Source organism: Quercus lobata, chromosome 7 (genome assembly GCF_001633185.2).
Source record: "Quercus lobata isolate SW786 chromosome 7, ValleyOak3.0 Primary Assembly, whole genome shotgun sequence".
NCBI classification, from domain to species: Eukaryota; Viridiplantae; Streptophyta; class Magnoliopsida; order Fagales; family Fagaceae; genus Quercus; species Quercus lobata.
In genome coordinates this window covers 27,141,693-27,157,637 of record NC_044910.1, presented here as the reverse complement: position 1 = coordinate 27,157,637, position 15,945 = coordinate 27,141,693, and the positions used below count along the sequence as shown (strand labels likewise).

Below are 15,945 nucleotides of genomic sequence, written 5' to 3'. Positions count from 1 at the left end.
TTTTTCTACCTCCCCTTTCTTCCTAATTTTAGTAGTAAATAGTTCTGCTTCTTTGTGCACATTGGTAATTTTATCTATACATTTCTTTTTCCTTTTTTTTTTTTTTTTTTGGTTTTTTGGTAAACCAGAATTTCACTAAAAGCTAAGAATTACAAAGTCTAGGGTGTACAACACCCCAAGCGTAAGCTAAAAGTTGGTACAAAATACAAGAAGGACTAGGATGCAAGACAAGGGAATTTGGATTATGAAATTCCTTCCTTGGCCAAAATGTCCACACAATGATTCCCCTCATGGTGAATGTGGTTAATATGGTGGCAAGACACTGATTGCTAGAGAAAATCATTAGATTAGTTAATAAGTCAAGCAATTGGTTGCAAAAGAAAATTATGGGATTGAAGCAATCAATATGTAATTCAGATTCAAAGTATTGTTAACTTTTTTATGTAATTTCTATTATAAATATAAATTCGACATTAATGTATTATTAAGAAGTATGAGAAAATGTAACCATTTGAGCTTGTCCCAACGGATGCAGCCATGCAGGCCACAAGGCTGAAACATGTAAAATGCTAAGGGTGAAGTGTTGTTCTCTAATGTGCCCAAGGTGCTGAAGACTAATTTTGGGAATTTTAAAGTTTAAAGATGGCTCTATTCTTGTGAAATAATTAGGATTGCCCCTTATCTCTAGTAAATTGACTAATAAAGATTGCAAGTTGTTGGTAAATGAGATAACTGCCAAAAATCAACTCTTGGCTTGCTAATAAATTATCATTTACTGGCAAATTACAGCTTACTCTGTTTACCATCAATTTTATCATATGCTGCATAGTTGCGCTCACTGTTTTATCATTTGCTGGCATTAATCGTGAATGATTCATAAGGCCTGCAAACCTGGCTTCTCAAAATGTTACAAAGTGGTTGTACCTTGCAACTGTATTTATTACAAGAATGAAAATCAAATGAATAGATGATAATACAGATGAAGCGAGGACAAGAAAATTGTGAGCTTAAATGTCTTATATTGCAAAGAGCATCTTTCATGTTTCTTTTTATTGTCTATTCCATGCTCAAATTACAAGAGAATTAAGTACTAATAATGCCATTCGTGGCTTTGCAATGCAAATGCATCAACCAGATTGGTTTGGTGCTGAAAACACTATAAAGCTTTTTATCAAACGAATTATTCAATTGTCACAAATAAAACACCTAAAAACTACATTGAACCTCTACAAAGTACAAACATGCATTCTCCCTGAAATTTTCCATTTAATAACATCTTTATTTTCCTCTGGATTGAGAAGTTGTGGAAGGACATCTAACTACAGATGTATAAACTAATAGAAGCCAGGGGAAGATCTTGCAACTTGGCAGGTAAAAATGGACCCTGAATATTGCAGAGGAAGATGGCAATTGGAGTCCTTGTTAGCAAGTTCGCTATCATTTTTAAAATTCTATATAGAATGTACCCTAAATAGGCCCTTTTTTTCTAAGAGGAGTTCAAATTTAATTTGAATTAAAATAGTTCATAAAGCTCCAAAACACAAGAAATCAGTGATAAAATTTTGAAAAATCTCCTAATGAGTTACTGTAAGGTTATATATAGTACAAAAATACAGTATGCAATTGCTTTGTAAATTCAAGCAGCAGCCAACATTAGTTAAATACTACACTCAAAATGAATAAACAATAGCATGACTATTTAAAGCATAATAGTTGGAAGTGCAATACAAAATCCATAAAAAATAAAAGAAAGCACAATACCCACCACCAAAGAAAGAAAACAATATTTCCGTAAATTGTGCTTACTCCAATACTAAATCCACTAAAAATAAAGTGAAATGGAACATCCCAACATTAGTAGAAAATATTTGAGTTCTCAAAACATGCTACCAGTTTTTGCAGACATCCTCCTCAAGAAGTTTTGGGGAACTGAAGGAAAGTTGACATGAAGTCTTGGATGCATTAGCACATGAGTACCTGTAAGAACAATCATATAGTGGAATTGAGTCATATATGTCACTCTGCAAATAATCAAAGAGAAACACACAAAGATAGCTGAAGCACTAGGATCTCGCCAACTCAACAGAGACTGCAACCTCTCCCCTTGAGTTGCCAAGTCACCCAGCACCGTTTGTATCCTCACAGCAATGATCCTCAATCGATCATATCTCCATTTAAGAACTTCACCTGTCTTCCTAGATGGTAATGGATCAAACTCTTCATCCAGTTCATCTTCATTTGTTGAATTAGCATGAGACAAGTTGGCATCCACGAGGAGGAAGTCTTGGTCTCTTTCTATAGTGCCAACGCCCAGTTAAGAAAAGGCAGATAAATATTCCAGGTAATATTACTTGTGAAAAGCAAACCACCAATAGGAATATTATGTAAATCAAAATAGTAGTAGCAGGATTTGTCCAATTGCGTATCTTCTTAAACCAATTGATCATAGAAAGAAAACCAGTCAAAGAGTGTTGAGACTCTATCATAATTTGCTTTGCTTCTCCTTATGCTCCACATTTGTGATCCAACATCTAGCATGTATTCAATGACCTCCTTCTTTAATGGTGGCTCAGAATTGCTTAACGTCAATGTTAGAGATATATTAGCCCATTAGTATAGGTCCAAGCCTAATTCTACTTTGTGTGCAAGTCAAGTCTCCTACTTGTACTTGTACTAGAAGTCTATTAATCTAGGGTTTAGTTTACTATATATACACATGTTATGATTTCATTGTAACACAAGATTTGTACTACCCTATAATATATTATTGATGTAGACCTTTAGGGTTTTCTCTGTGGATGTAGGCCGTTAGGCTGAACCACGTAACTCTCGTGTGTTATTGTATTCTATATTTTATGCATTCGCTTCCGCATCTATACTAGCATATTCAACATAGTGTATCAATGCTAATATTTAACATGGTATCAGAGTCACCTTCCTGTGGCCATGGTTTTTTGTCCTTACGGTATATTTAAGAGCAATCTTTGTCTTTCTCGGTGTTTTTTCGCAGCATTCATCTTCTTTGGCTTCCTACTGCTACCGTCAAAACTCTCCGGTATAGTCAAGCCATCGTTAGAAGTCGCATCAACACTGCAAGACTATTGCCTTCCATAAACTACTGTTACAGAACCAAATTTCATTCAATAAATCTTCTCAACCTTATCAAATTTCAAGATTTCATCAAGCTTCCATCTTGAGTTTGAAAAGGGGTGTTAGAGATATATTAGCCCATTAGCATAAATCCAAGCCTAATTCTATTTTGTGTGCAAGCCAAGTCTCCTACTTGTACTAGAAGTCTATTAGTCTAGGATTTAGTTTACTATATATACACATGTTATGATTTTATTGTAACACAGGTACACTCTAATATATTATTGATGTAGCCTTTTAGGGTTTCCTCCGTGGATGTAGGCCGTTAGGCTGAACTACGTAACTCTCATGTGTTACTGTGTTCTATACTTTATGCTTTCGTTTCCACATCCATACTAGCATATTCAACATGATGTATTAATGCTAATATTTAACAGTCAAAGAGATCAAGTAAACAACTTGTTGCCTTAAAGCATCAAGTTGATATACTGATTGTGGGCTTAAGTAGTGCATCTTAGGGAGCAGTGGTTGCAAATAAGTATTAATTGTATTAATCAAAGATGAACAAGAAAATCTTATAGCCAATTGAACTTCTCCCATCTTTTTTTAACCCAGAAGCTTGTAGGACTACAAGTGGATAAGAAAGTGTATAAACATGATTCATCTCAAGTGTGGATAGGCAAATCCTTACCCTCCCAATCCTTTGATGCCATGGCCCTCGAACTAAATCCACTCCTTGTAAATGACCATTATCAAAAACTCCAATTGGAATGACAGTACATGGATCATAAACATCCCAATGTCCATACCCACTATGAGCCATATTTAGTCACACAATATGCATTTATGCAATTCTCCATTGGCTTCATTACTGACAACCCAAATAGCTTTCAAGATGCCTAAATGCAAAACACCAATGATAGGTCTTTATAATGGTTTTGCGGTTGGCCTAAGGTCATTGCTATATTAGGTGCACTCATCAAGAACACGGTACCTGATAAAGCACAAAAATCCTCAGTGAGTTGATCGTCCACATGTGCTCCAATTAGGGTACCTGAAGAATAAGAGAACAAAGAACCAATAGAGAGTACCGATGGGGTTGATAGTAGGACCCTAAGAGGTCATCAGGCCTTTACCTACGCCATGACAAGGAGGCTTGGGCATTGTTGGGACCATCTCCTCCTGATCCAGATGGTCATAAGGACCTTGGACCTTCTTGCTAGATTGGCCCTTGTCCGTCGATTGTTTCCTCTTCTAGCCAACCTTCGCAGGAGAAACTGACAACCCACCTAACTGTTAAGCACGAAGAGTAGCAGCTTTCCAAATCTCAGCTTGCTTCTTCTTCCCAGCCTCCATCTCTGAAACCCAAACATCAACGGGAGAAATGAAATTAAGTTTCCATACCAAACTACTAAATAGAAAACCGACGAAAGGTGAAACTTAAGAGTCCAAGAGAAGGAATTGAGTCATCGGGCTTCAAGTGAAGGTTCGGGCCCACCACAAAAAGCATGGAGAATGTCTAGTGTAATAAGGGCCTTCCGCAACCTCTGTTCAAAAGGGATCACTAGTATCCAATTAAGGAAGTCTTCTTGTTCAGGGGTAATCATCAAGCGAGCTTGGGCTGCAGAAAAAAAAAAAAAAAAAAAAAAAAAAAAAAAAAAAAAAAAAAAAAAAAAAAAAAAAAAAAAAAAACACACCAAGTTAAGTTAGCAATAATATAGCAAAACCGACGGTTAAAGTAACATGGCAAACAACTGGGAAACTTAAGACTCACCAGACTTATCCATAATCCCAAGCATGGCCATAAGCCTCACCTATACTCTCCCACTCGTCGGGTTTACATACCCAATTAACCCCCTAGACAAAGAAAAACCTACTCTTCCACAAATGGTTGGAATCGGGCATGTTTGCTACTTGCCTTTGCGATTCCCAACGGCACACAAAGTTATAAAAACCCTTCAATGCCGAGATCTCTTGAGGCTTGTAGCAATAAAAAACTCCTTAAGAGAGAGGGCCCAACAGCCTCCACCCATCTGTCCCCACAACACTTCAGCCCTTATAAATATTCTCCAAGCGTTGGGGGTTATCTGACGAACGGATATACCCAAGTGATCTGTTTACTAACGATGGAGATAACCAAGAGGCAACCTCAGCCCAGCAATGAAAGTTGCCACATAAAAACCGATGTCACTTAATTCCCTTGCGTAACATTTTCCCCCCTAAAAGCCTTCTAAATGGGGATGTCGTCGAGAATCTAAAAGTGAGGGCGGAGTCTATCAAAAACCTCCTTTGTCATTTTTGGAGGAAAATTGTTTACTGACCAAATTCGGGGAAGGACAATTTTCCTATAACCCCGCCCCAATGGATACCCTCTTCCTCCAGGGGTGAATCTGCCAACGACTCTCTCTCAGAGCTAGATTGGTCATCTGACACAGATTCCTATCCCGGCAGGTAGACCTCATCGTCGCCCGATTCCAAATGGACTGATGATGAACGCTCACTCGTCGCTTTACTACTTCCTGACATTCCCTCACCTACAAGTGATGAATGGAAACTAAGATTCCACTCACACGTCTCCCAAACATAAAACCGACGACTACTTATCAAAATAAGGTAAGTAAAGTAAATCAAAAAATAAACTTATGTGATAGTAACGATCACGGAGTGAGTGACTAATGGTAGGAACCAACGGTTCTTTAAAGCGACCGATGATCTCAAAAAGTCGATGGAAGAAAAAATCTTTGCTTAAGCACTAAAAAGTGAGAAACAACAAACAAGAGGTTAGGAGAGGCATTGAACTATTTATAGGGTGAAGAGACACAAAAAACGAAGGAACACAACTATTCAAGGCACCAAATCAAAGATCGCCACGTGTCACCTAGCATCTATAAAAGACCCTTTTACCCCTATAGGTGGCACGAACCCCTTGGCAAGGCAATTAATGGCCATGAGACATTTTGGTATACTCTTTGACCCGCCAGTTATCCTAACAAGCAATAAAGTATGGGGAATTTAATGGGGGTATTTTTTACCATAAGAAATTTTCTAACTCTTTTAATTGTTGAGTTTTGAGTCTTTCATCAATGTAAGAATATATGTCAAGCCTAAATCCTATTTTGACCACAAGGGCACCTTTCGTACCGTTGCCCCAGCAGCTAATTGGGCCCAAAGATAAACTAGCAAGACAATTTACATACCAAAGGGTAAAGGTACCATTGGGATGACAAGCACATCAATAGGTAAGGACGAACATTGACGAGGGTGACAAGCATGCTGATGGGAAGACAAGCATACCGATGGATGAAGGTACCGATGGGATGACAAGCACATCGACAAGTAAGGACGAACACCAACTAGGATTGGCAATGGGCCGGGTTCGAGGCAAGTTTCTTTATGCCTGAACCCGCCCTACGAGCCCATACTCGTTACCCGAATCCAGCCCGTTTAATAAACAAGTGTATTTATGCCCGCCCAAACCCGCCCTGGCATGTCTAGTTTGGGCCCAAATCGTGGCCCAATAAAAAAAAAATATATGTGTGTATATATACACACACACACACATACACACACACATTGAATTGAAACCTATACCGTCGCCCAAACCGGAAAAATAAAAAAATTTGCCCAAATTCAAGTCCTATGACATCCAAATTCAAGCCCATATAACGTGGCCCAAATGTCAAATCAATCCAAATACCATTACAAACCTATTAATTATAAATCAATAAATCATCTGTTAATTATAAATCAATAAATCATAGCTAAGATCATAAATCAATAAATCACCTGTTAATTATAAATCAATAAATCATATCTAAGATCACCTGCTAAACATAAAAATAAAATAAATCCAACAAGTCCAATAAATAAGTCCAACAAGTCCAAGAAGTTAATCGAACAAGTCCAACAAGTCCAAGAAATTAAAAAGCTACAAAATAAATTCCACAAGTTTAGGATAATTACAAACCAACAAGTGAATCCAACAAGTCTATGAAATTAAAAAGCTACTCTATTAATACAACAAGTCTAATCCTCCACAACTGTGACACAACTCTCATCCTCTTCATTAGGCTCCCCATCATCAAGAATTAATTGAAGTGTACAATCTCCTAGCATAGTTGAAGAACCTACAATAATAATGAATTAAAAATGGAATAAACTTCATCAAATAATAACTAACAAATATGAAAATACAATTTTGATTTCATTTTATAAATACAAATTATACAATTGCTAACCTTTGATTTCACTCCATAACTAATTCTGAGCACACATCATTGCCTCTATAGTTTTGGGATGAAGTCGACTACGGTGTGGACTTAATAGTTTCCCATTAGGTGCTAAAGGCAGATTCTGAAACAACAATTATGGCAGGAATAGCTAAAATATCTCTTGCAATTCTTTGTAAAGTAGGATACTTGAGACCATTACTTTTCCACAGCTTTGACACAACTATCATCCTCTTCATTAGGTTCCTCATCATTAAGAATTAATTGAAGTGTATAATCTCCCAGCATAGTTGAAGAACCTAAGACAATAATGAATTAAAAAATGGAATAAACTTCATCAAATAATAACTAACAAATATGAAAATACAATTTTGATTTCATTTTATAAATACAAATTATACAATTACTAACATTTGATTTCACTCCAAAACCAATTCTAAGCACACATCATTGCATTTATAGTTTTGGGATGAAACCGACTAAGGTGTGGACTTAAACAGTCTCCTATTAGTGCTAAAGGCAGATTCTAAAACAGCAGTTGTGGCAGGAATAGCTAAAATATCTATTGCAATCCTTTGTAAAGAAGAATACTTGAAACCATTACTTTTCCACCATGTCAAAATATCAAAGTCCTCATTCCTTTTCAACACTCACTCATCAATGAAATTATCAAATTCCATTATAGCACTCCTATGTTTCTTTGAAGTACTTGAACTATTTTTGACAAACAAATCAAAAGATGACATTGTCCCACTCAACCTACGTTTAATTTGTGCCACATCATTTGAAGTACTTGCAGGCATATAAGAACTTCCTTCATTATCTATAGGGGACTCATCTACATCTCCATACTTATCAAGCAATTCATAACAAAGATTCTCTATTTTTTCAATCTCCAAATCAGAATTATTACCATAAATGTTAGGATAATAAAACTCTAACAATTTCATCTTATATCTTGAATCCAAGATGGCAACAATAGTCATTACAACATTAACATTAGCCCAATAAGAATTAAATTTAGCAAGTATGTTTTCTGCCATCCTACTTATCATCTCATTTGAAGACAAACTCCATTCATTCAATGCTATTTTCAACTCACACACCAAAATAAAATATATATTAGTTGTGGGGTACTTACAACCAAAGAATAACTAAGTCACACTATAAAACAACTTCAATCTCCCACAAATGTCTTTAGCTACCTCCCAATCATAATCATGTGGCAAACAAGTATAAGATGCTTCACGTTTAGACAAATGAGAGAAAACATTTTTATAAATTAATGCAGTAGAAAGCATTAAGTAAGTTGAATTCCAACATGTTTTATAATCTAAGACCAACTCTTTGGTGCATTGAACACATAATTGACGTATATTTTCATCAAATTTCTACTTCCTTTTTGGTGAACCAGTCTAATAAATCACACTATCACGAATCCTTTCAATACCAGCACCAATAAGAGACAACCCATCTTAAATAATCAAATTCAAAATATGTGCAGCACACCTCATATGCAACATAGATCCACTCAACAGAAGAGAACTAGTATCAAGCTTGTTCAATAAAAGTCTTATCATGGCATCATTAGTACTACAATTATTAACAGTTATTGTGGACAAATTCCTATCAATGTTCCACTCTAAAAAACAATCAACGAGGACATCAACAAGAACATCTTTACTGTGTGGAGAAGGAACATAAACAAACTTAGAAAAATAATAGGAATAATTATAACATAACTCAATAAACACTATGATCAATGACATATGGTACAATTCATATGGTTTAATAAATTTAACATTCATTGATCAAAAAATTACCTTAAAACCAGGCTTTGCAACATCCAAGTGTGATCAATAAAGTGAGCAAAAATGATCATAAACTATCTCTTTTTGTTACTCGAAATCTACATATCAGTTGTAATTGTTATCCTACTTCCATTCTTGTCTGTTATCTTCAAAGGTTTTTCCATTTCATTATCATAGATTTTAAGAATGTCACTCTTCAAAGTGTTTCTTGAGATAAGTTTAAACAAAGGTTGAAGAAAACCCACAAATTCTCTAAACCCAATATGGTCGACCATTGAAAGTGGGTATTCATGTAGGATGACCATACAAGTAAGATTACTCCTCACTTTGACTCGATCATATTGGTAAGGATTTGAACTCATCATTTCATCCACCTTATTTTGTTGTTTAATTAACACTTGTTGTTGCATATCCCTTATATCTTTATGATCCGTTTAGATTGAGGAAGAGGGAGGAGGAGTAGAGTAGAGTAGAGTAACAAAATTAGCTTATTTTTAGCCAACTCTACTCTACTCCCCTTCACTCCCCTCCTTTCCTCCTTTATCCAAATAGGCCATTAAACTTTAACCGTGAATATTTTCCAAAATGATTACACAAATGACTTGTGTCTTGGCGAAAATCACCCAAGGAAAGCTTGCCACAATAATGGCATTGGGCTTTAGATTTCCCATTAACTTTCTTCTTTGTAAAATACTCCCAAACATCTGAGGTACAATTTCTCTTTCTACTTGTATCCACATCCTCATTTTCAGCCTCTTGCTCTCCCTCTTCCTCTGTCTCTTCTTGTCCCTCTACCTTTAGGTCCTCTACCACTAAGTCCACCATTGGGATTTTCGGACTTCCAATTGGTTCAGAAGTTTAGGAGTTAGGAATTCTATCAATCAAAACAAATATTTACAAATTCATTATTACGCATACTTATTATTTAATGGGCACAAATTCATAATTACACATATTCACAAATTCTATCAATCCAATCATAATTAAACATGATTAACTACAAATTCAAACACTTAGTCATTGTTTAATGGGCATAAAGGTGATGGTGATCTTGAGAGTGAGTTGGCAGAAGGCGACAATGGCGAGGGTGATCGTGAAAATGGCAAAGGAGACCGCATAGTTGGTAAGGGACAAAGTGTGGTTCTCAAGGGAGAATCACCTGGCGAGGGAGAACTAGATTTTTTGTGTCTCCCATTTCCCTTGTAGGCACTGCATTCACAACAAATATAAAAAAAATAATAAATACAATTTCTTCCATTGCATTCACAATAAGCACAAAAAAAAAAAAAAAAAAAAATCATTCAAACCTCAAAAACCCTATTGCATAGTGATCACTTCCTTTACAAATTTGTAAGACAAACCCAAAAAATCAACTACAAACCAACTAACCCTAAACATGACTCAAACACTGACTTGAGAGTGACTGAGACATCAACAGCCCTAAACATTACAATGAACTACAAACCAACTACAAACACAAATTAAAAAACACAAACAGCAAGATTACCCATTAAGACGGAATCTATGTTTCTCAAAAATTAAAAAAAAAAAAAAAAAAAAAGATTCAAAATCAGAATTGTGTTTCTGAACTTCTGATCTATGAAATTAAGAGCAAAAAAAAAAAAAAAAACCCAAAGGCCGACTAATTTAAACCTAACCCATCAACAATCCAAATGCAATTTAAGACAATAAACATGATCATCAAAAAACAATACCCAACGATGTCATTAACAAACCTAAAGTTATTAAAAAAAACATAAAACTAAAAATTGTACTAAAACAATATGATCGGTGACCTAATCCCTTAGTTTTTAACATTGAATCGCATTTAATCGCAAAGTATTTTACTAAAAATAACATTTTATAAATTATTAAAAAATAAATAAATTACTAAGAAGCCCCTCTCATGCAATAAATAATAAATCGTAAACATAGAGCTTAAGGGATTAGATTGAGGGCTGTGAGCAATGAACCGGTGACGAACTTGAGGGTCGGCGGTGACAGAGCTTGAGGGCCGGTGGTGAGATTGAGTGATGGTTGGTAGTGACAAAGCTTGAGGGTGAGACTGGAGAGTGAGTGAGATGGGCGGCAGGGCTAGTTGAGTGAAATGAGAGGAAATTAGGGTTTATAAGTTTATATATATATGTGTGTGTGTGTGTGTGTGTGTGTGTGTGTGTGTGGTTTTTTTGGTAATTTTACATTTAAGCAGGTCGAGTTTGGGTCTGGGTTCGGGCCAGGTATTACCAAAACCTGAACCTGACTCGGACCTACTTTGGGTTTTATTTTAAAAACCCAGACTTGACCCTACTATTTATCGGGTCAAGTAAAACCCAACCCATTAGGGTCGAGTTGGGTACTCGCGGGTCAGGTAACAATTGCCATCCCTAACACTAACGAGGACGACGAGCATATCGACGGGTAAGAACACTTGTCCTCCACAATATATGTGTGTTCCCCACTCATGTATCCCAATATGGAAAGAATTTGCACTTCACATCCGAAGACCCTACTGCATATTCGTATCTTCCCCGTATAGGAAGAAAAGCCCTAAGATCTCGGGGTCTTAACTCTAAATCTTCTCTATAAGGAAAGATCCTACATTCAAGGGATCTTGGTATGCCTTACGCCACTATATAAGTACCAAGCCTCCTTTTCCTTAATGTACGTGAAATTTCCTAGCTTTTACACTATTGAGTTTTTGGAGATACTTCTATCACTAACTTAACCTTTGGATGGTCTTTGGCTGGCACCCTACCGGTTCTATTTGTTGGTTCTTTGTTCTCTTATTCTTCAAGTACCGTAATTGGAGCGTGTGTGGGCGATCAGCTCACTGGCGATTTTTGAGCTTCATTAGTACCCACCATCCAAAGATATCCTCACATTAATCTTACTAGCAAACTTGACTTGCTTTTGTTCAGCCTTTAATTCTTCAGGCATTTCAAGATTTTACCACTTATAATCTACTCCTTATAATCTTTTATCCATCATATGAGAAGGAAGGAAGTTTAAGAATCACATGAACATGTATTGGGGTTGATTAACTCTCAATAGATAGACAGGTATTAAGAAGGTATCAAGACCTGCAGTTTCAGTTTTTCTTGAGTAGTCTTGTATCTTCAATAATACCACTTGTTATTCAAATCAAGGTCTTATTGAACACACTTAAAAACTGATACTCAATTACATAAAAAGTGCATTTTGCCTATAGGATATGTCAATCACATAAAATATGAACCTTACAAATCTCAACTTAATATCAAACAATGGTTAACAACATGGATGGACCTTTTAACACAAACTGTATTATAAAGTTTGCTCCAAACATGTTTAGAGCTTTTGGCTTTAATCCCCAATAAATAACATGTGCTCCTATCATGGACATTGCATATGATTCATTTGGTTGGTTGAGTTAAGTGAGTCATGTGTATTATACATGATAATGACTCATATTATCTTCCTATTGGGAGTTGAAATCAATGGCTTTAGACATGTTTAGAGCCAAACTTTTTCCAACTTATGATGAGTATGGTTACAACTTTGTGCTTTTTGCCTTTTGTCTTAACTTGATTTTAATAATATAATTTTAATTTTTTTAGAAATAAGTTAACTTTTAACTTTTTTTTTCTTTTTGGTCTCACATTATGCAAATAAATTATCAGAAATAAGCTGTTCTCAAATGGACACTTATTAATATAAAGATTAAAGTTTTTTTTTTTTTTTTTTGGCCAAAAAATCATTTCTATATCTAAAGTTTGCATGGAGTTTGTTTTTCATCTCTAAATTTTAAAACATTTATTTGCCATCCTTAAACTATTCAAACATTTCACCATTCATTCTTTAACTATTGTGTCATTCATATTTTAGCCCCTAAACTATTACAAACAGTTCTTTAAAAAGTTTAGGAACTAAAAAACAAAATTCATAAATTTTTAGAGATGAAATGAAATACAAACTTTTTTGTTTTTTTTTAAGAGAAAAAAAATTTAGGGACAAAAATAATCCTTTAGCAAAAAAAAAAAAAAAAAAAACTAAAATTAACATATAACCTTTTATTTATTTATTTATTTTTCCTCTGGGGACAATTAAGCTTGAAAGGCTATACGACGCTTGGGTTTGTACTTGGCCACGTCTGCTAAATCAGAAAGTGGATCTAACAAATCTGGGACCATCCTGCTGCCACAATTCCATAACGGATACCGGTAATCCGACCCACCAAGAAGAACCATTTAGATCATATCACCGTACTCTCTCCCAAACGCGTGCACGCTACTCTTCTCCTCTATCACCATCAAATGCAAAATCTATATTTTATTTTATTTTATTTTTTAATAGAAAAGTAAAAATTACGCCCCCTAAAAATTTTGCATTTCGAAGAATTTTGAACTTACCATTTAAATTTTATTTTGGTTGTATCAGTCATTAACAATCACTAGTATGTAGTCCCGTGCTACCGCACGGGAATGGATATATTATTAATCATGAGTTTATTCATGTTTAAAAAGTTCAGTTAAGTCTAAATTCATATTATTAACCAGAAAATTTTATTAACAAAACTTAGCAGTATATATATTTTACATAGAAAGATGAACCTTGGTGACAATATTTATCTAAAAAATCCATTCACGCTTTTGAATCTTCAATCTCTATTGGTGATTGAAATTTTCGCAGCTTAAAAAATTTTAAATTAAAAAAAAAAAAAAAAACCTTCAGAGTTGTACTCATTTTGTAGTTTTACGATGGGTCATTTTGTAACATGATGGGCATTTGTGTGAAGAAAAAACCTCTAAAGTTCTATGGCTGATAAAAGAAATTCTCTCCAATCTCTTTTTATAGAGAGAGGGGTTTGTGCGTGTTTTTATACATCCTTCATAGTTGTATTATCACGAAGCAGGTCCAATGGATTTAGATTGGTACTACCGATTCCCAAAGCATGAGTGTTTAATGTGTTATTAATTTCATCTCATTGGCTTCTGCACATGACAGCAAAATTAAAAATAATTAGATTGTACACGTGTATAGTAAAATTGGACTCCAATTTCAGATTCTAATTGAACAATTGGAATGATAATATATGATAGTAACAACAATAGGAAAATTCAAATAAAATTTCGAATTAAATTGTAACAATCTGAATAAAAAATTCCAGTAGAAAGACAGAGTGGAGTGATCCACTCCAAGAAGGCGACCAAACTTGCGTCAATATAGAATAATAAATCTCTCTCCGGAAAATTTACATTGTTCATAACCTTTACCTTCTCTGAACATTTTAAAAACATAGTGACTCACATCTGCCATTCAGACATCTACAGCCGGGTCCTCTCCAATTCGCGTGAGATTCCATTGATCACTAAGTTCCTTTGCAGCCTACAAAAAGTATTATCCATCGGTCCACAGCAGTGCTTTCTTCATTGTTATAGGTGCTAAACCTGAACAAAAAGCCAAATATAAGGATAGTGAATTTTAGGCATAATGTGCATCTGATCACATATTAGCAATTTTTAACAAATGTAAAGATGCAAACTTTGTAAGTGAATAGTAAACAAAACTCAGTGTCAGAACCAAAAAGAAAACACTTTAATCTGAAACTTAGTGCAAATGTAAAGATGCAAACTTTGTAAGCAATTTATAACAAAGATGCAAACTTTGGCTTTGCTATCTTTTTGGAAATTATGCAATGTACCCAAACCAAGTTCTTATCACCGATATTAATCTCTTTGGTTTTCACGATTGACTACAAAATCAAGAAAAAACTTAATTAGCACAATAACTCACTTGACCCGATACATAGAAGTGGTTTTAATGAGAATGAGTCCACATACATTTAGCCACATGATGCAAAATTTAATTTCAATTTCAGATTCTAGACACATGGCACAAAATTAGAGTTCTAATTTGGAATTCAATTTCACACACTCTCTGCTATACCTATTATTTTATATATAGATTACGTCCATATTTTTTGTTAAGTGTCACATAAATTTACTTTGTGTGTTTAGTTTTTTTTTTTTTAAATAGAATGATGTTATATCATTTTTGTACCCTAAAAAAATTTAAAAGTTATTAGGTGGTAAAAGAGAAGTACTACAACCACAACATTTTCACAACAAACCATAAATGACAAGTTATTATTAGTTATAATTTGAATTCACAATTTAAATTACTTTTTTGCCCACCGATAATAACCAATAATAACCTGTCACTTAAGATTTGTTGTGAAAGTATTGTAAAAATGTTGTGAACATAATATTTTTCAAATTAAAAATAACATAGCATAATGACATTATTTTATTAGATGAACTAAACACACGTGACCAAGGTTGTCAAAATCACGATCTGGATCCTACAATCCTACGATTTTACGATCCTACTTACCCAAAACGATTTGAATCTTTCAAAGATCTTTGCAATCATTCAAGATTGGTAGGATCATACGATTCTGACGATCCCAAATGATCCTGATTTCTTGTTGTAAGGACACGATTTCGTAACGAACCGTAACAGTTTGGGTTCGCACGTAGAAAGACCCAAATAATATCATTTGTAGAGCGTGGGTTTGAAAGGCTAGGCCTTGGTCACCAGGCGGTGGGTTTTCCGTGGTGTTCATACATGGTAAAGTTTTCTTCACCCCTGGAATCTTACTCCTAGAGGTGGGTTGGGAGGCTCTGGTTTTTGGTCATTTTTCCAGCCTCTCTATAGATTACTTACCTTTCCTTTTATACCAGCCTGTGTCCACTGTCCTTCATCCACGTGTAAGTTTAAACTTTCCAAAACTGATACTTGTCCCATCAGTCCATACTCAAAGTCGTTGGAAGTGG

General features: G+C 35.0%; 1 pseudogene; it reads right to left on the bottom strand.

The window, feature by feature from the left end:
- Nucleotides 1-1,876: 1,876 nt before the first annotated feature.
- Nucleotides 1,877-12,067, bottom strand: LOC115951819 (annotated as a pseudogene).
- Nucleotides 12,068-15,945: the final 3,878 nt, after the last annotated feature.